Genomic DNA, 22,355 nt, shown 5'->3' on the forward strand with positions numbered 1-22,355 from the left:
ACTCTGACCTCCACATCTCTTGTAAGGGGCATGAAAAGCGTCTTGTTATACCACTCTGACCTCCACGTCTCTTCTGACGGGCATTAAAAGCGTCTTGTTATACCACTCTGACCTCCACATCTCTTGTAAGGGGCTTTAAAAGAGTCTTGTTATACCACTCTGACCTCCACGTCTCTTCTGACGGGAATTAAAAGTGTCTTGTTATACCACTCTGACCTCCACATCTCTTGTAAGGGGCATTAAAAGCATCTTGTTATACCACTTTAACCTCCATGTCTCCTGTAATGGGCATTAAAAACATCTTGTTATACGACTCTGACCTCCACGTCTCTTGTAAAGGGCATTCAAAGCGTCTTATTATACCACTCTAACCTCCACGTCTCTTCTGACGGGCATTCAAAGCATCTTGTTATACCTCTCTGACCTCCACATCTCTTGTAAGGGGCATTAAAAGCATCTAGTTATACCACTCTGACCTCCACGTCTCTTGAGAGGGGCATTTAAAGCGTTTTGTTATACCACTCTGAGCTCCACGTCTCTTCTGACGGGCCTTAAAAGCGTCTTGTTATACCACTCTGACCTCCACATCTCTTGTAAAGGGCATTAAAAGCATCTTGTTATACCATTCTGACCTACACATCTCTTCTGACGGGCATTAAAAGCGTCTTGTTATACCACTCTGACCTCCACATCTCTTGTAAGCGGCATTAAAAGCGTCTTGTTATACCACTCTGACCTCCACGTCTCTTCTGACGGGCATTAAAAGCGGCTTGTTATACCACTCTGACCTCCACATCTCTTGTAAGGGGCATTAAAAGCGTCTTGTTATACCACTCTGACCTCCACGTCTCTTGTAAGCGGCATGAAATCGTCTTGTTATACCACTCTGACCTCCACGTCTCTTGTAAGGGGCATTAAAAGTGTCTTCTTATACCACTCTGACCTCCACGTCTCTTGTAAGGGGCATTAAAAGCATCTTGTTATACCACTCTGACCTCCACTTCTTTTCTGACGGGGCATTAAAAGCGTCTTGTTATACCACTCTGACCTCCACATCTCTTGTAAGGGGCATTAAAAGCGTCTCGTTATATCACTCTGACCTCCACGTCTCTTGTAAGGGGCATTAAAAGCGACTTGTTATACCACTCTGACCTCCATGTCTCTTGTAAGGGGCATTAAAAGCATCTTGTTATACCACTCTGACCTCCACGTCTCTTGTAAGGGGCATTAAAAGCATCTTGATATACCACTCTGAGCTCCACGTCTCTTGTAAGGGGCAATAAAAGCGTCTTGTTATACCACTCTGACCTCCACATGTCTTGTAAGGGGCATTAAAAGTATCTTGTTATACCATTCTGACCTCCACGTCTCTTGTAAGGGGCATTAAAAGCATCTTGTTATACCAATCTGACCTCCACGTCTCTTCTGATGGGCCTTAAAAGCGTCTTGTTATACCACTCTGACCTCCACGTCTCTTGTAAGGGACATTAAAAGCATCTTGTTATACCACTCTCACCTCCACTTCTCTGATGACGGGCATTAAAAGCGTCTTGTTATACCACTCTGACCTCCACGTCTCTTGTGAGGGACATTAAAAGAGTCTTGTCATACCACTCTGACCTCCACGTCTCTTCTGACGGGTATTAAAAGCGTCTTGTTATACCACTCTGACCTCCACATCTCTTGTAAGGGGCATTAAAAGCACCTTGTTATACCACTCTGACCTCCACATCTCTTGTAAGGGGCATTAAAAACATCTTGTTTTACCACTCTGACCTCCACATGTCTTCTGACGGCCATTAAAAGCGTCTTGTTATACCACTCTGACCTCCACATCTCTTGTAAGGGGCATGAAAAGCGTCTTGTTATACCACTCTGACCTCCACGTCTCTTCTGACGGGCATTAAAAGCGTCTTGTTGTACCACTCTGACCTCCACATCTCTTGTAAGGGGCTTTAAAAGAGTCTTGTTATACCACTCTGACCTCCACGTCTCTTCTGACGGGCATTAAAAGTGTCTTGTTATACCACTCTGACCTCCACATCTCTTGTAAGGGGCATTAAAAGCATCTTGTTATACCACTTTAACCTCCATGTCTCCTGTAATGGGCATTAAAAACATCTTGTTATTCGACTCTGACCTCCACGTCTCTTGTAAAGGGCATTCAAAGCGTCTTATTATACCACTCTAACCTCCACGTCTCTTCTGACGGGCATTCAAAGCATCTTGTTATACCTCTCTGACCTCCACATCTCTTGTAAGGGGCATTAAAAGCATCTAGTTATACCACTCTGACCTCCACGTCTCTTGAGAGGGGCATTTAAAGCGTTTTGTCATACCACTCTGAGCTCCACGTCTCTTCTGACGGGCCTTAAAAGCGTCTTGTTATACCACTCTGACCTCCACATCTCTTGTAAAGGGCATTAAAAGCATCTTGTTATACCATTCTGACCTACACATTTCTTCTGACGGGCATTAAAAGCGTCTTGTTATATCACTCTGACCTCCACATCTCTTGTAAGCGGCATTAAAAGCGTCTTGTTATACCACTCTGACCTCCACGTCTCTTCTGACGGGCATTAAAAGCGGCTTGTTATACCACTCTGACCTCCACATCTCTTGTAAGGGGCATTAAAAGCGTCTTGTTATACCACTCTGACCTCCACGTCTCTTGTAAGCGGCATGAAATCGTCTTGTTATACCACTCTGACCTCCACGTCTCTTGTAAGGGGCATTAAAAGTGTCTTCTTATACCACTCTGACCTCCACGTCTCTTGTAAGGGGCATTAGTAGCATCTTGTTATACCACTCTGAGCTCCACGTCTCTTGTAAGGGGCATTAAAAGCGTCTTGTTATACCACTCTGACCTCCACATGTCTTGTAAGGGGCATTAAAAGCATCTTGTTATACCACTCTGACCTCCACGTCTCTTGTAAGGGGCATTAAAAGCATCTGGTTATACCACTCTGACCTCCACGTCTCTTCTGACGGGCATTAAAAGCGTCTTGTTATAACACTCTGACCTCCACGTCTCTTGTAAGGGACATTAAAAGAGTCTTGTTATACCACTCTGACCTCCACGTCTCTTCTGACGGGCATTAAAAGCATCTTGTTATACCACTCTGACCTCCACGTCTCTTGTAACGGGCAATAAAAGCGTCTTGTTATACCACTCTGACCTCCACCTCTCTTGAAAGGGGCATTAAAAGCGTCTTGTTATATCAATCTGACCTCCACGTCTCTTGTAAGGGGCATTAAAAGCGTCTTGTTATACCACTCTGACCTCCACGTCTCTTGTGAGGGACATTAAAAGAGTCTTGTCATACCACTCTGACCTCCACGTCTCTTCTGACGGGTATTAAAAGCGTCTTGTTATACCACTCTGACCTCCACATCTCTTGTAAGGGGCATTAAAAGCACCTTGTTATACCACTCTGACCTCCACATCTCTTGTAAGGGGCATTAAAAGCATCTTGTTTTACCACTCTGACCTCCACATGTCTTCTGACGGCCATTAAAAGCGTCTTGTTATACCACTCTGACCTCCACATCTCTTGTAAGGGGCATGAAAAGCGTCTTGTTATACCACTCTGACCTCCACGTCTCTTCTGACGGGCATTAAAAGCGTCTTGTTATACCACTCTGACCTCCACATCTCTTGTAAGGGGCTTTAAAAGAGTCTTGTTATACCACTCTGACCTCCACGTCTCTTCTGACGGGAATTAAAAGTGTCTTGTTATACCACTCTGACCTCCACATCTCTTGTAAGGGGCATTAAAAGCATCTTGTTATACCACTTTAACCTCCATGTCTCCTGTAATGGGCATTAAAAACATCTTGTTATACGACTCTGACCTCCACGTCTCTTGTAAAGGGCATTCAAAGCGTCTTATTATACCACTCTAACCTCCACGTCTCTTCTGACGGGCATTCAAAGCATCTTGTTATACCTCTCTGACCTCCACATCTCTTGTAAGGGGCATTAAAAGCATCTAGTTATACCACTCTGACCTCCACGTCTCTTGAGAGGGGCATTTAAAGCGTTTTGTTATACCACTCTGAGCTCCACGTCTCTTCTGACGGGCCTTAAAAGCGTCTTGTTATACCACTCTGACCTCCACATCTCTTGTAAAGGGCATTAAAAGCATCTTGTTATACCATTCTGACCTACACATCTCTTCTGACGGGCATTAAAAGCGTCTTGTTATACCACTCTGACCTCCACATCTCTTGTAAGCGGCATTAAAAGCGTCTTGTTATACCACTCTGACCTCCACGTCTCTTCTGACGGGCATTAAAAGCGGCTTGTTATACCACTCTGACCTCCACATCTCTTGTAAGGGGCATTAAAAGCGTCTTGTTATACCACTCTGACCTCCACGTCTCTTGTAAGCGGCATGAAATCGTCTTGTTATACCACTCTGACCTCCACGTCTCTTGTAAGGGGCATTAAAAGTGTCTTCTTATACCACTCTGACCTCCACGTCTCTTGTAAGGGGCATTAAAAGCATCTTGTTATACCACTCTGACCTCCACTTCTTTTCTGACGGGGCATTAAAAGCGTCTTGTTATACCACTCTGACCTCCACATCTCTTGTAAGGGGCATTAAAAGCGTCTCGTTATATCACTCTGACCTCCACGTCTCTTGTAAGGGGCATTAAAAGCGACTTGTTATACCACTCTGACCTCCATGTCTCTTGTAAGGGGCATTAAAAGCATCTTGTTATACCACTCTGACCTCCACGTCTCTTGTAAGGGGCATTAAAAGCATCTTGATATACCACTCTGAGCTCCACGTCTCTTGTAAGGGGCAATAAAAGCGTCTTGTTATACCACTCTGACCTCCACATGTCTTGTAAGGGGCATTAAAAGTATCTTGTTATACCATTCTGACCTCCACGTCTCTTGTAAGGGGCATTAAAAGCATCTTGTTATACCAATCTGACCTCCACGTCTCTTCTGATGGGCCTTAAAAGCGTCTTGTTATACCACTCTGACCTCCACGTCTCTTGTAAGGGACATTAAAAGCATCTTGTTATACCACTCTCACCTCCACTTCTCTGATGACGGGCATTAAAAGCGTCTTGTTATACCACTCTGACCTCCACGTCTCTTGTAACGGGCAATAAAAGCGTCTTGTTATACCACTCTGACCTCCACGTCTCTTGTAAGGGGCATTAAAAGCATCTTGTTATACCACTCTGACCTCCACGTCTCTAGTAAGGGGCATTAAAAGCATCTTGTTATAACACTCTGAGATCCATGTCTCTTGTAAGGGGCATTAAAATCGTCTTGTTATACCACTCTGACCCCCACGTCTCTTGTAAGGGGCATTAAAAGTGTCTTCTTATACCACTCTGACCTCCACTTCTCTTGTAAGGGGCATTAAAAGCGTCTCGTTATACCACTCTGACTTCCACGTCTCTTGTAAGGGGCATTAAAAGCGACTTGATATACCACTCTGACCTCCACGTCTCTTGTAAGGGGCATTAAAAGCGTATTGTTATACCACTCTGACCTCCACATGTCTTGTAAGGGGCATTAAAAGCATCTTGTTATACCACTCTGACCTCCACGTCTCTTGTAAGGGGCATTAAAAGCATCTGGTTATACCACTCTGACCTCCACGTCTCTTCTGACGGGCATTAAAAGCGTCTTGTTATACCACTCTGACCTCCACGTCTCTTGTAAGGGACATTAAAAGAGTCTTGTTATACCACTCTGACCTCCACGTCTCTTCTGACGGGCAATAAAAGCCTCTTGTTATACCACTCTGACCTCCACGTCTCTTGTAAGGGGCAATAAAAGCGTCTTGTTATACCACTCTGACCTCCACATGTCTTGTAAGGGGCATTAAAAGTATCTTGTTATACCATTCTGACCTCCACGTCTCTTGTAAGGGGCATTAAAAGCATCTTGTTATACCAATCTGACCTCCACGTCTCTTCTGATGGGCCTTAAAAGCGTCTTGTTATACCACTCTGACCTCCACGTCTCTTGTAAGGGACATTAAAAGCATCTTGTTATACCACTCTCACCTCCACTTCTCTGATGACGGGCATTAAAAGCGTCTTGTTATACCACTCTGACCTCCACGTCTCTTGTAACGGGCAATAAAAGCGTCTTGTTATACCACTCTGACCTCCACGTCTCTTGTAAGGGGCATTAAAAGCATCTTGTTATACCACTCTGACCTCCACGTCTCTAGTAAGGGGCATTAAAAGCATCTTGTTATAACACTCTGAGATCCATGTCTCTTGTAAGGGGCATTAAAATCGTCGTGTTATACCACTCTGACCCCCACGTCTCTTGTAAGGGGCATTAAAAGTGTCTTCTTATACCACTCTGACCTCCACTTCTCTTGTAAGGGGCATTAAAAGCGTCTCGTTATATCACTCTGACTTCCACGTCTCTTGTAAGGGGCATTAAAAGCGACTTGATATACCACTCTGACCTCCACGTCTCTTGTAAGGGGCATTAAAAGCGTATTGTTATACCACTCTGACCTCCACATGTCTTGTAAGGGGCATTAAAAGCATCTTGTTATACCACTCTGACCTCCACGTCTCTTGTAAGGGGCATTAAAAGCATCTGGTTATACCACTCTGACCTCCACGTCTCTTCTGACGGGCATTAAAAGCGTCTTGTTATACCACTCTGACCTCCACGTCTCTTGTAAGGGACATTAAAAGAGTCTTGTTATACCACTCTGACCTCCACGTCTCTTCTGACGGGCAATAAAAGCCTCTTGTTATACCACTCTGACCTCCACGTCTCTTGTAACGGGCAATAAAAGCATCTTGTTATACCACTCTGACCTCCACCTCTCTTGTAAGGGGCATTAAAAGCGTCTTGTTATACCAATCTGACCTCCACGTCTCTTGTAAGGGGCATTAAAAGCGTCTTGTTATACCACTCTGACCTCCACGTCTCTTGTAAGGGACATTAAAAGAGTCTTGTCATACCACTCTGACCTCCACGTCTCTTCTGACGGGCATTAAAAGCGTCTTGTTATACCACTCTGACCTCCACATCTCTTGTAAGGGGCATTAAAAGCACCTTGTTATACCACTCTGACCTCCACGTCTCTTGTAAGGGGCATTAAAAGCATCTTGTTTTACGACTCTGACCTCCACATCTCTTCTGACGGGCATTAAAAGCGTCTTGTTATACCACTCTGACCTCCACATCTCTTGTAAGGGGCATTAAAAGCGTCTTGTTATACCACTCTGACCTCCACGTCTCTTCTGACGGGCATTAAAAGCGTCTTGTTATACCACTCTGACCTCCACGTCTCTTGTAAGGGGCTTTAAAAGAGTCTTGTTATACCACTCTGACCACCACGTCTCTTCTGACGGGCATTAAAAGTGTCTTGTTATACCACTCTGACCTCCACATCTCTTGTAAGGGGCTTTAAAAGCATCTTGTTATACCACTTTAACCTCCACGTCTCCTGTAAGGGGCATTAAAAACATGTTGTTATATGACTCTGACCTCCACATCTCTTGTAAGGGGCATTAAAAGCATCTAGTTATACCACTCTGACCTCCATGTCTCTTGTGAGGGGCATTTAAAGCGTCTTGTTATACCACTCTGACCTCCACGTCTCTTCTGACTGGTATTAAAAGCGTCTTGTTATACCACTCTGACCTCCACATCTCTTGTAAAAGGCATTAAAAGCGTCTTGTTATACCACTCTGACCTCCACGTCTCTTGTAAGGGGCATGAAATCGTCTTGTTATACCACTCTGACCTCCACGTCTCTTGTAAGGGGCATTAAAAGTGTCTTGTTATACCACTCTGACCTCCACTTCTCTTCTGACGGGGCATTAAAAGCGTCTTGTTATACCTCTCTGACCTCAACATCTCTTGTAAGGGGCATTAAAAGCGACTTAATATACCACTCTGACGTCCACGTCTCTTGTAAGGGGCATTAAAAGCGACTTAATATACCACTCTGACCTCCACGTCTCTTGTAAGGGCCATTAAAAGCGTCTTGTTATACCACTCTGACCTCCACTTCTCTTGTAAGGGGCATTAGTAGCATCTTGTTATACCACTCTGAGCTCCACGTCTCTTGTAAGGGGCATTAAAAGCGTCTTGTTATACCACTCTGACCTCCACATGTCTTGTAAGGGGCATTAAAAGCATCTTGTTATACCACTCTGACCTCCACGTCTCTTGTAAGGGGCATTAAAAGCATCTGGTTATACCACTCTGACCTCCACGTCTCTTCTGACGGGCATTAAAAGCGTCTTGTTATACCACTCTGACCTCCACGTCTCTTGTAAGGGACATTAAAAGAGTCTTGTTATACCACTCTGACCTCCACGTCTCTTCTGACGGGCATTAAAAGCATCTTGTTATACCACTCTGACCTCCACTTCTCTTGAAAGGGGCATTAAAAGCGTCTTGTTATACCAATCTGACCTCCACGTCTCTTGTAAGGGGCATTAAAAGCGTCTTGTTATACCACTCTGACCTCCACGTCTCTTGTGAGGGACATTAAAAGAGTCCTGTCATACCACTCTGACCTCCACGTCTCTTCTGACGGGTATTAAAAGCGTCTTGTTATACCACTCTGACCTCCACATCTCTTGTAAGGGGCATTAAAAGCACCTTGTTATACCACTTTGACCTCCACATCTCTTGTAAGGGGCATTAAAAGCATCTTGTTTTACCACTCTGACCTCCACATGTCTTCTGACGGCCATTAAAAGCGTCTTGTTATACCACTCTGACCTCCACATCTCTTGTAAGGGGCATGAAAAGCGTCTTGTTATACCACTCTGACCTCCACGTCTCTTCTGACGGGCATTAAAAGCGTCTTGTTATACCACTCTGACCTCCACATCTCTTGTAAGGGGCTTTAAAAGAGTCTTGTTATACCACTCTGACCTCCACGTCTCTTCTGACGGGCATTAAAAGTGTCTTGTTATACCACTCTGACCTCCACATCTCTTGTAAGGGGCATTAAAAGCATCTTGTTATACCACTTTAACCTCCATGTCTCCTGTAATGGGCATTAAAAACATCTTGTTATACGACTCTGACCTCCACGTCTCTTGTAAAGGGCATTCAAAGCGTCTTATTATACCACTCTAACCTCCACGTCTCTTCTGACGGGCATTCAAAGCATCTTGTTATACCTCTCTGACCTCCACATCTCTTGTAAGGGGCATTAAAAGCATCTAGTTATACCACTCTGACCTCCACGTCTCTTGAGAGGGGCATTTAAAGCGTTTTGTTATACCACTCTGAGCTCCACGTCTCTTCTGACGGGCCTTAAAAGCGTCTTGTTATACCACTCTGACCTCCACATCTCTTGTAAAGGGCATTAAAAGCATCTTGTTATACCATTCTGACCTACACATCTCTTCTGACGGGCATTAAAAGCGTCTTGTTATACCACTCTGACCTCCACATCTCTTGTAAGGGGCATTAAAAGCACCTTGTTATACCACTCTGACCTCCACGTCTCTTCTGACGGGCATTAAAAGCGGCTTGTTATACCACTCTGACCTCCACATCTCTTGTAAGGGGCATTAAAAGCGTCTTGTTATACCACTCTGACCTCCACGTCTCTTGTAAGCGGCATGAAATCGTCTTGTTATACCACTCTGACCTCCACGTCTCTTGTAAGGGGCATTAAAAGTGTCTTCTTATACCACTCTGACCTCCACGTCTCTTGTAAGGGGCATTAAAAGCATCTTGTTATACCACTCTGACCTCCACTTCTTTTCTGACGGGGCATTAAAAGCGTCTTGTTATACCACTCTGACCTCCACATCTCTTGTAAGGGGCATTAAAAGCGTCTCGTTATATCACTCTGACCTCCACGTCTCTTGTAAGGGGCATTAAAAGCGACTTGTTATACCACTCTGACCTCCATGTCTCTTGTAAGGGGCATTAAAAGCATCTTGTTATACCACTCTGACCTCCACGTCTCTTGTAAGGGGCATTAAAAGCATCTTGTTGTACCACTCTGAGCTCCACGTCTCTTGTAAGGGGCAATAAAAGCGTCTTGTTATACCACTCTGACCTCCACATGTCTTGTAAGGGGCATTAAAAGTATCTTGTTATACCACTCTGACCTCCACGTCTCTTGTAAGGGGCATTAAAAGCATCTTGTTATACCAATCTCACCTCCACGTCTCTTCTGATGGGCCTTAAAAGCGTCTTGTTATACCACTCTGACCTCCACGTCTCTTGTAAGGGACATTAAAAGCGTCTTGTTATACCACTCTGACCTCCACATGTCTTGTAAGGGGCATTAAAAGCATCTTGTTATACCACTCTGACCTCCACGTCTCTTGTAAGGGGCATTAAAAGCATCTTGTTATACCAATCTGACCTCCACGTCTCTTCTGATGGGCATTAAAAGCGTCTTGTTATACCACTCTGACCTCCACGTCTCTTGTAAGGGACATTAAAAGCGTCTTGTTATACCACTCTCACCTCCACTTCTCTGCTGACGGGCATTAAAAGCGTCTTGTTATACCACTCTGACCTCCACGTCTCTTGTAACGGGCAATAAAAGCGTCTTGTTATACCACTCTGACCTCCACGTCTCTTGTAAGGGGCATTAAAAGCATCTTGTTATACCACTCTGACCTCCACTTCTCTTGTAAGGGGCATTAAAAGCATGTTGTTATACCACTCTGACCTCCACGTCTCTAGTAAGGGGCATTAAAAGCATCTTGTTATAGCACTCTGAGATCCACGTCTCTTGTAAGGGGCATTAAAAGCGTCTTGTTATACCACTCTGACCTCCAAGTCTCTTGTAAGCGGCATGAAATCGTCTTGTTATACCACTCTGACCTCCACTTCTCTAGTAAGGGGCATTAAAAGTGTCTTGTTATACCACTCTGACCTCCACGTCTCTTCTGACGGGCATTAAAAGCGTCTTGTTATACCAGTCTGACCTCCACGTCTCTTGTAAGGGACATTAAAAGAGTCTTGTTATACCACTCTGACCTCCACGTCTCTTCTGACGGGCATTAAAAGCATCTTGTTATACCACTCTGATCTCCACATCTCTTGTAAGGGGCTTAAAAGCACCTTGTTATACCACTCTGACCTCCACGTCTCTTGTAAGGGGCATTAAAAGCATCTTGTTATACCACTCTGACCTCCACGTCTCTTCTGACGGGCATTAAAAGCGGCTTGTTATACCACTCTTACCTCCACATCTCTTGTAAGGGGCATTAAAAGCGTCTTGTTATACCACTCTGACCTCCACGTCTCTTGTAAGGGGCATGAAATCGTCTTGTTATACCACTCTGACCTCCACGTCTCTTTTAATGGGCATTAAAAGTGTCTTGTTATACCACTCTGACCTCCACGTCTCTTGTAAGGGGCATTAAAAGCATCTTGTTATGCCACTCTGACCTCCACTTCTCTTCTGACGGGGCATTAAAAGCGTCCTTTTATACCACTCTGACCTCCATATTTCTTGTAAGGGGCATTAAAAGCGTCTCGTTATACCACTCTGACCTCCACGTCTCTTGTAAGGGGCATTAAAAGCGACTTGTTATACCACTCTGATCTCCACGTCTCTTGTAAGGGGCATTAAAAGCTTCTTGTTATACCACTCTGACCTCCTCTTCTCTTGTAAGGGGCATTAAAAGCATCTTGTTATACCACTCTGAGCTCCACTTCTCTTGCAAGGGGCATTAAAAGCGTCTTGTTATACCACTCTAACCTCCACATGTCTTGTAAGGGGCATTAAAAGCATCTTGTTATACCACTCTGACCTCCACGTCTCTTGTATGGGGCATTAAAAGCGTCTTGTTATACCACTCTGACCTCCACGTCTCTTGTAAGGGACATTAAAAGCGTCTTGTTATACCACTCTGACCTCCACGTCTCTCCTGACGGGCATTAAAAGCGTCTTGCTATACCACTCTGACCTCCACGTCTCTTGTAAGGAGCATTAAAAGCATCTTGTTATAACACTCTGACCTCCATGTCTCTTGTAAAAGGCATTAAAAGCATCTTGTTATACCACTCTAACCTACACGTCTCTTGTAAGGGGCATTAAAAGCATCTTGTTATACCACTCTGACCTCCATGTCTCTTGTAAAAGGCATTCAAAGCGTCTTGTTATACCACTCTGACCTCCACGTCTCTTCTGACGGGCATTAAAAGCGTCTTTTTATAACACTCTGACCTCCACGTCTCTTCTGACGGACATTAAAAGCGTCTTGTTATACCACTCTGACCTCCACATCTCTTGTAAGGGGCATTAAAAGCGTCTTGTTATACCACTCTGACCTCCGCGTCTCTTCTGTCGGGCATTAAAAGCGTCTTGTTATACCACTCTGACCTCCACATCTCTTGTAAAGGGCATTAAAAGCGTCTTGTTATACCATTCTGACCTACACGTCTCTTCTCACAAGCATTAAAAGCGTCTTGTTATACCACTCTGACCTTCACATCTCTTGTAAGGGGCATTAAAAGCGTCTTGTTATACCACTCTGACCTCCACATGTCTTCTGACGGCCATTAAAAGCGTCTTGTTATACCACTCTGACCTCCACATCTCTTGTAAGGGGCATTAAAAGCGTCTTGTTATACCACTCTGACCTCCACGTCTCTTCTGACGGGCATTAAAAGCGTCTTGTTATACCACTCTGACCTCCACATCTCTTGTAAGGGGCTTTAAAAGAGTCTTGTTATACCACTCTGACCTCCACGTCTCTTCTGACTGGCATTAAAAGTGTCTTGTTATACCACTCTGACCTCCACATCTCTTGTAAGGGGCATTAAAAGCATCTTGTTATACCACTTTAACCTCCATGTCTCCTGTAAGGGGCATTAAAAACATCTTGTTATACGACTCTGACCTCCACGTCTCTTGTAAAGGGCATTCAAAGCGTCTTGTTATACCACTCTAACCTCCACGTCTCTTCTGACGGGCATTCAAAGCATCTTGTTATACCTCTCTGACCTCCACATCTCTTGTAAGGGGCATTAAAAGCATCTAGTTATACCACTCTGACCTCCACGTCTCTTGAGAGGGGCATTTAAAGCGTTTTGTTATACCACTCTGAGCTCCACGTCTCTTCTGACGGGCCTTAAAAGCGTCTTGTTATACCACTCTGACCTCCACATCTCTTGTAAAGGGCATTAAAAGCATCTTGTTATACCATTCTGACCTACACATCTCTTCTGACGGGCATTAAAAGCGTCTTGTTATACCACTCTGACCTCCACATCTCTTGTAAGGGGCATTAAAAGCGTCTTGTTATACCACTCTGACATCCACGTCTCTTCCGACGGGCATTAAAAGCGGCTTGTTATACCACTCTGACCTCTACATCTCTTGTAAGGGGCATTAAAAGCGTCTTGTTATACCACTCTGACCTCCACGTCTCTTGTAAGCGGCATGAAATCGTCTTGTTATACCACTCTGACCTCCACGTCTCTTGTAAGGGCATTAAAAGTGTCTTCTTATACCACTCTGACCTCCACGTCTCTTGTAAGGGGCATTAAAAGCATCTTGTTATACCACTCTGACCTCCACTTCTTTTCTGACGGGGCATTAAAAGCGTCTTGTTATACCACTCTGACCTCCACATCTCTTGTAAGGGGCATTAAAAGCGTCTCGTTATATCACTCTGACCTCCACGTCTCTTGTAAGGGGCATTAAAAGCGACTTGTTATACCACTCTGACCTCCATGTCTCTTGTAAGGGGCATTAAAAGCGTCTTGTTATACCACTCTGACCTCCACGTCTCTTGTAAGGGGCATTAAAAGCATCTTGTTATACCACTCTGAGCTCCACGTCTCTTGTAAGGGGCAATAAAAGCGTCTTGTTATACCACTCTGACCTCCACATGTCTTGTAAGGGGCATTAAAAGCATCTTGTTATACCACTCTGACCTCCACGTCTCTTGTAAGGGGCATTAAAAGCATCTTGTTATACCAATCTGACCTCCACGTCTCTTCTGATGGGCATTAAAAGCGTCTTGTTATACCACTCTGACCTCCACGTCTCTTGTAAGGGACATTAAAAGCGTCTTGTTATACCACTCTCACCTCCACTTCTCTGCTGACGGGCATTAAAAGCGTCTTGTTATACCACTCTGACCTCCACGTCTCTTGTAACGGGCAATAAAAGCGTCTTGTTATACCACTCTGACCTCCACGTCTCTTGTAAGGGGCATTAAAAGCATCTTGTTATACCACTCTGACCTCCACTTCTCTTGTAAGGGGCATTAAAAGCATCTTGTTATACCACTCTGACCTCCACGTCTCTAGTAAGGGGCATTAAAATCATCTTGCTATAACACTCTGAGATCCACGTCTCTTGTAAGGGGCATTAAAAGCGTCTTGTTATACCACTCTGACCTCCACGTCTCTTGTAAGCGGCATGAAATCATCTTGTTATACCACTCTGACCTCCACTTCTCTAGTAAGGGGCATTAAAAGTGTCTTGTTATACCACTGTGACCTCCACGTCTCTTCTGACGGGCATTAAAAGCGTCTTGTTATACCAGTCTGACCTCCACGTCTCTTGTAAGGGACATTAAAAGAGTCTTGATATACCACTCTGACCTCCACGTCTCTTCTGACGGGCATTAAAAGCATCTTGTTATACCACTCTGATCTCCACATCTCTTGTAAGGGGCATTAAAAGCACCTTGTTATACCACTCTGACCTCCACGTCTCTTGTAAGGGGCATTAAAAGCATCTTGTTTGACCACTCTGACCTCCACGTCTCTTCTGACGGGCATTAAAAGCGTCTTGTTATACCACTCTGACCTCCACATCTCTTGTAAGGGGCATTAAATACGTCTTGTTATACTACTCTGACCTCCACGTCTCTTCTGACGGGCATTAAAAGCGTCTTGTTATACCACTCTGACCTCCACATCTCTTGTAAGGGGCTTTAAAAGAGTCTTGTTATACCACTCTGACCTCCACGTCTCTTCTGACGGGCATTAAAAGTGTCTTGTTATACCACTCTGACCTCCACATCTCTTGTAAGGGGCATTAAAAGCATCTTGTTATACCACTTTAACCTCCACGTCTCTTGTAAGGGGCATTAAAAGCATCTTGTTATACCACTCTGACCTCCACGTCTCTTGTAAAGGGCATTCAAAGCGTCTTGTTATACCACTCTGACTTCCACGTCTCTTCTGACGGGCATTAAAAGCGTCTTGTTATACCACTCTGACCTCCACATCTCTTGTAAGGGGCATTAAAAGCGTCTTGTTATACCACTCTGACCTACACGTCTCTTCTGACTGGCATTAAAAGCGGCTTGTTATACCACTCTTACCTCCACATCTCTTGTAAGGGGCATTAAAAGCATCTTGTTATACCACTCTGACCTCCACGTCTCTTCTGACGGGCATTAAAAGCGGCTTGTTATAGCACTCTTACCTCCACATCTCTTGTAAGGGGCATTAAAAGCGTCTTGTTATACCACTCTGACCTCCACGTCTCTTGTAAGGGGCATGAAATCGTCTTGTTATACCACTCTGACCTCCACGTCTCTTGTAATGGGCATTAAAAGTGTCTTGTTATACCACTCTGACCTCCACGTCTCTTGTAAGGGGCATTAAAAGCATCTTGTTATGCCACTCTGACCTCCACTTCTCTTCTGACGGGGCATTAAAAGCGTCTTGTTATACCACTCTGACCTCTATATTTCTTGTAAGGGGCATTAAAAGCGTCTCGTTATACCACTCTGACCTCCACTTCTCTTGTAAGGGGCATTAAAAGCGACTTGTTATACAACTTTGATCTCCACGTCTCTTGTAAGGGGCATTAAAAGCTTCTTGTTATACCACTCTGACCTCCTCTTCTCTTGTAAGGGGCATTAAAAGCATCTTGTTATACCACTCTGAGCTCCACTTCTCTTGCAAGGGGCATTAAAAGCGTCTTGTTATACCACTCTGACCTCCACATGTCTTGTAAGGGGCATTAAAAGCATCTTGTTATACCACTCTGTCCTCCACGTCTCTTGTATGGGGCATTAAAAGCGTCTTGTTATACCACTCTGACCTCCACATCTCTTGTAAGGGGCATTAAAAGCGTCTTGTTATACCACTCTGACCTCCACGTCTCTTGTAAGCGGCATGAAATCGTCTTGTTATACCACTCTGACCTCCACGTCTCTTGTAAGGGGCATTAAAAGTGTCTTCTTATACCACTCTGACCTCCACTTCTCTTGTAAGGGGCATTAAAAGCGTCTCGTTATACCACTCTGACTTCCACGTCTCTTGTAAGGGGCATTAAAAGCGACTTGATATACCACTCTGACCTCCACGTCTCTTGTAAGGGGCATTAAAAGCGTATTGTTATACCACTCTGACCTCCACATGTCTTGTAAGGGGCATTAAAAGCATCTTGTTATACCACTCTGACCTCCACGTCTCTTGTAAGGGGCATTAAAAGCATCTGGTTATACCACTCTGACCTCCACGTCTCTTCTGACGGGCATTAAAAGCGTCTTGTTATACCACTCTGACCTCCACGTCTCTTGTAAGGGACATTAAAAGAGTCTTGTTATACCACTCTGACCTCCACGTCTCTTCTGACGGGCAATAAAAGCCTCTTGTTATACCACTCTGACCTCCACGTCTCTTGTAACGGGCAATAAAAGCATCTTGTTATACCACTCTGACCTCCACCTCTCTTGTAAGGGGCATTAAAAGCGTCTTGTTATACCAATCTGACCTCCACGTCTCTTGTAAGGGGCATTAAAAGCGTCTTGTTATACCACTCTGACCTCCACGTCTCTTGTAAGGGACATTAAAAGAGTCTTGTCATACCACTCTGACCTCCACGTCTCTTCTGACGGGCATTAAAAGCGTCTTGTTATACCACTCTGACCTCCACATCTCTTGTAAGGGGCATTAAAAGCACCTTGTTATACCACTCTGACCTCCACGTCTCTTGTAAGGGGCATTAAAAGCATCTTGTTTTACGACTCTGACCTCCACATCTCTTCTGACGGGCATTAAAAGCGTCTTGTTATACCACTCTGACCTCCACATCTCTTGTAAGGGGCATTAAAAGCGTCTTGTTATACCACTCTGACCTCCACGTCTCTTCTGACGGGCATTAAAAGTGTCTTGTTATACCACTCTGACCTCCACATCTCTTGTAAGGGGCTTTAAAAGAGTCTTGTTATACCACTCTGACCTCCACGTCTCTTCTGACGGGCATTAAAAGTGTCTTGTTATACCACTCTGACCTCCACATCTCTTGTAAGGGGCTTTAAAAGCATCTTGTTATACCACTTTAACCTCCACGTCTCCTGTAAGGGGCATTAAAAACATGTTGTTATATGACTCTGACCTCCACATCTCTTGTAAGGGGCATTAAAAGCATCTAGTTATACCACTCTGACCTCCATGTCTCTTGTGAGGGGCATTTAAAGCGTCTTGTTATACCACTCTGACCTCCACGTCTCTTCTGACTGGTATTAAAAGCGTCTTGTTATACCACTCTGACCTCCACATCTCTTGTAAAAGGCATTAAAAGCGTCTTGTTATACCACTCTGACCTCCACGTCTCTTGTAAGGGGCATGAAATCGTCTTGTTATACCACTCTGACCTCCACGTCTCTTGTAAGGGGCATTAAAAGTGTCTTGTTATACCACTCTGACCTCCACTTCTCTTCTGACGGGGCATTAAAAGCGTCTTGTTATACCTCTCTGACCTCAACATCTCTTGTAAGGGGCATTAAAAGCGACTTAATATACCACTCTGACGTCCACGTCTCTTGTAAGGGGCATTAAAAGCGACTTAATATACCACTCTGACCTCCACGTCTCTTGTAAGGGCCATTAAAAGCGTCTTGTTATACCACTCTGACCTCCACTTCTCTTGTAAGGGGCATTAGTAGCATCTTGTTATACCACTCTGAGCTCCACGTCTCTTGTAAGGGGCATTAAAAGCGTCTTGTTATACCACTCTGACCTCCACATGTCTTGTAAGGGGCATTAAAAGCATCTTGTTATACCACTCTGACCTCCACGTCTCTTGTAAGGGGCATTAAAAGCATCTGGTTATACCACTCTGACCTCCACGTCTCTTCTGACGGGCATTAAAAGCGTCTTGTTATACCACTCTGACCTCCACGTCTCTTGTAAGGGACATTAAAAGAGTCTTGTTATACCACTCTGACCTCCACGTCTCTTCTGACGGGCATTAAAAGCATCTTGTTATACCACTCTGACCTCCACTTCTCTTGAAAGGGGCATTAAAAGCGTCTTGTTATACCAATCTGACCTCCACGTCTCTTGTAAGGGGCATTAAAAGCGTCTTGTTATACCACTCTGACCTCCACGTCTCTTGTGAGGGACATTAAAAGAGTCCTGTCATACCACTCTGACCTCCACGTCTCTTCTGACGGGTATTAAAAGCGTCTTGTTATACCACTCTGACCTCCACATCTCTTGTAAGGGGCATTAAAAGCACCTTGTTATACCACTCTGACCTCCACATCTCTTGTAAGGGGCATTAAAAGCATCTTGTTTTACCACTCTGACCTCCACATGTCTTCTGACGGCCATTAAAAGCGTCTTGTTATACCACTCTGACCTCCACATCTCTTGTAAGGGGCATGAAAAGCGTCTTGTTATACCACTCTGACCTCCACGTCTCTTCTGACGGGCATTAAAAGCGTCTTGTTATACCACTCTGACCTCCACATCTCTTGTAAGGGGCTTTAAAAGAGTCTTGTTATACCACTCTGACCTCCACGTCTCTTCTGACGGGCATTAAAAGTGTCTTGTTATACCACTCTGACCTCCACATCTCTTGTAAGGGGCATTAAAAGCATCTTGTTATACCACTTTAACCTCCATGTCTCCTGTAATGGGCATTAAAAACATCTTGTTATACGACTCTGACCTCCACGTCTCTTGTAAAGGGCATTCAAAGCGTCTTATTATACCACTCTAACCTCCACGTCTCTTCTGACGGGCATTCAAAGCATCTTGTTATACCTCTCTGACCTCCACATCTCTTGTAAGGGGCATTAAAAGCATCTAGTTATACCACTCTGACCTCCACGTCTCTTGAGAGGGGCATTTAAAGCGTTTTGTTATACCACTCTGAGCTCCACGTCTCTTCTGACGGGCCTTAAAAGCGTCTTGTTATACCACTCTGACCTCCACATCTCTTGTAAAGGGCATTAAAAGCATCTTGTTATACCATTCTGACCTACACATCTCTTCTGACGGGCATTAAAAGCGTCTTGTTATACCACTCTGACCTCCACATCTCTTGTAAGCGGCATTAAAAGCGTCTTGTTATACCACTCTGACCTCCACGTCTCTTCTGACGGGCATTAAAAGCGGCTTGTTATACCACTCTGACCTCCACATCTCTTGTAAGGGGCATTAAAAGCGTCTTGTTATACCACTCTGACCTCCACGTCTCTTGTAAGCGGCATGAAATCGTCTTGTTATACCACTCTGACCTCCACGTCTCTTGTAAGGGGCATTAAAAGTGTCTTCTTATACCACTCTGACCTCCACGTCTCTTGTAAGGGGCATTAAAAGCATCTTGTTATACCACTCTGACCTCCACTTCTTTTCTGACGGGGCATTAAAAGCGTCTTGTTATACCACTCTGACCTCCACATCTCTTGTAAGGGGCATTAAAAGCGTCTCGTTATATCACTCTGACCTCCACGTCTCTTGTAAGGGGCATTAAAAGCGACTTGTTATACCACTCTGACCTCCATGTCTCTTGTAAGGGGCATTAAAAGCATCTTGTTATACCACTCTGACCTCCACGTCTCTTGTAAGGGGCATTAAAAGCATCTTGTTGTACCACTCTGAGCTCCACGTCTCTTGTAAGGGGCAATAAAAGCGTCTTGTTATACCACTCTGACCTCCACATGTCTTGTAAGGGGCATTAAAAGTATCTTGTTATACCACTCTGACCTCCACGTCTCTTGTAAGGGGCATTAAAAGCATCTTGTTATACCAATCTCACCTCCACGTCTCTTCTGATGGGCCTTAAAAGCGTCTTGTTATACCACTCTGACCTCCACGTCTCTTGTAAGGGACATTAAAAGCGTCTTGTTATACCACTCTGACCTCCACATGTCTTGTAAGGGGCATTAAAAGCATCTTGTTATACCACTCTGACCTCCACGTCTCTTGTAAGGGGCATTAAAAGCATCTTGTTATACCAATCTGACCTCCACGTCTCTTCTGATGGGCATTAAAAGCGTCTTGTTATACCACTCTGACCTCCACGTCTCTTGTAAGGGACATTAAAAGCGTCTTGTTATACCACTCTCACCTCCACTTCTCTGCTGACGGGCATTAAAAGCGTCTTGTTATACCACTCTGACCTCCACGTCTCTTGTAACGGGCAATAAAAGCGTCTTGTTATACCACTCTGACCTCCACGTCTCTTGTAAGGGGCATTAAAAGCATCTTGTTATACCACTCTGACCTCCACTTCTCTTGTAAGGGGCATTAAAAGCATGTTGTTATACCACTCTGACCTCCACGTCTCTAGTAAGGGGCATTAAAAGCATCTTGTTATAGCACTCTGAGATCCACGTCTCTTGTAAGGGGCATTAAAAGCGTCTTGTTATACCACTCTGACCTCCAAGTCTCTTGTAAGCGGCATGAAATCGTCTTGTTATACCACTCTGACCTCCACTTCTCTAGTAAGGGGCATTAAAAGTGTCTTGTTATACCACTCTGACCTCCACGTCTCTTCTGACGGGCATTAAAAGCGTCTTGTTATACCAGTCTGACCTCCACGTCTCTTGTAAGGGACATTAAAAGAGTCTTGTTATACCACTCTGACCTCCACGTCTCTTCTGACGGGCATTAAAAGCATCTTGTTATACCACTCTGATCTCCACATCTCTTGTAAGGGGCTTAAAAGCACCTTGTTATACCACTCTGACCTCCACGTCTCTTGTAAGGGGCATTAAAAGCATCTTGTTATACCACTCTGACCTCCACGTCTCTTCTGACGGGCATTAAAAGCGGCTTGTTATACCACTCTTACCTCCACATCTCTTGTAAGGGGCATTAAAAGCGTCTTGTTATACCACTCTGACCTCCACGTCTCTTGTAAGGGGCATGAAATCGTCTTGTTATACCACTCTGACCTCCACGTCTCTTTTAATGGGCATTAAAAGTGTCTTGTTATACCACTCTGACCTCCACGTCTCTTGTAAGGGGCATTAAAAGCATCTTGTTATGCCACTCTGACCTCCACTTCTCTTCTGACGGGGCATTAAAAGCGTCCTTTTATACCACTCTGACCTCCATATTTCTTGTAAGGGGCATTAAAAGCGTCTCGTTATACCACTCTGACCTCCACATCTCTTGTAAGGGGCATTAAAAGCGACTTGTTATACCACTCTGATCTCCACGTCTCTTGTAAGGGGCATTAAAAGCTTCTTGTTATACCACTCTGACCTCCTCTTCTCTTGTAAGGGGCATTAAAAGCATCTTGTTATACCACTCTGAGCTCCACTTCTCTTGCAAGGGGCATTAAAAGCGTCTTGTTATATCACTCTAACCTCCACATGTCTTGTAAGGGGCATTAAAAGCATCTTGTTATACCACTCTGACCTCCACGTCTCTTGTATGGGGCATTAAAAGCGTCTTGTTATACCACTCTGACCTCCACGTCTCTTGTAAGGGACATTAAAAGCGTCTTGTTATACCACTCTGACCTCCACGTCTCTCCTGACGGGCATTAAAAGCGTCTTGCTATACCACTCTGACCTCCACGTCTCTTGTAAGGAGCATTAAAAGCATCTTGTTATAACACTCTGACCTCCATGTCTCTTGTAAAAGGCATTAAAAGCATCTTGTTATACCACTCTAACCTACACGTCTCTTGTAAGGGGCATTAAAAGCATCTTGTTATACCACTCTGACCTCCATGTCTCTTGTAAAAGGCATTCAAAGCGTCTTGTTATACCACTCTGACCTCCACGTCTCTTCTGACGGGCATTAAAAGCGTCTTTTTATAACACTCTGACCTCCACGTCTCTTCTGACGGACATTAAAAGCGTCTTGTTATACCACTCTGACCTCCACATCTCTTGTAAGGGGCATTAAAAGCGTCTTGTTATACCACTCTGACCTCCGCGTCTCTTCTGTCGGGCATTAAAAGCGTCTTGTTATACCACTCTGACCTCCACATCTCTTGTAAAGGGCATTAAAAGCGTCTTGTTATACCATTCTGACCTACACGTCTCTTCTCACAAGCATTAAAAGCGTCTTGTTATACCACTCTGACCTTCACATCTCTTGTAAGGGGCATTAAAAGCGTCTTGTTATACCACTCTGACCTCCACATGTCTTCTGACGGCCATTAAAAGCGTCTTGTTATACCACT

This window comes from Phyllobates terribilis, unplaced genomic scaffold (genome assembly GCF_046119375.1).
Source record: "Phyllobates terribilis strain yellow unplaced genomic scaffold, ASM4611937v1 Scaffold_1__5_contigs__length_1240528914, whole genome shotgun sequence".
Lineage (NCBI taxonomy): Eukaryota > Metazoa > Chordata > Amphibia > Anura > Dendrobatidae > Phyllobates > Phyllobates terribilis.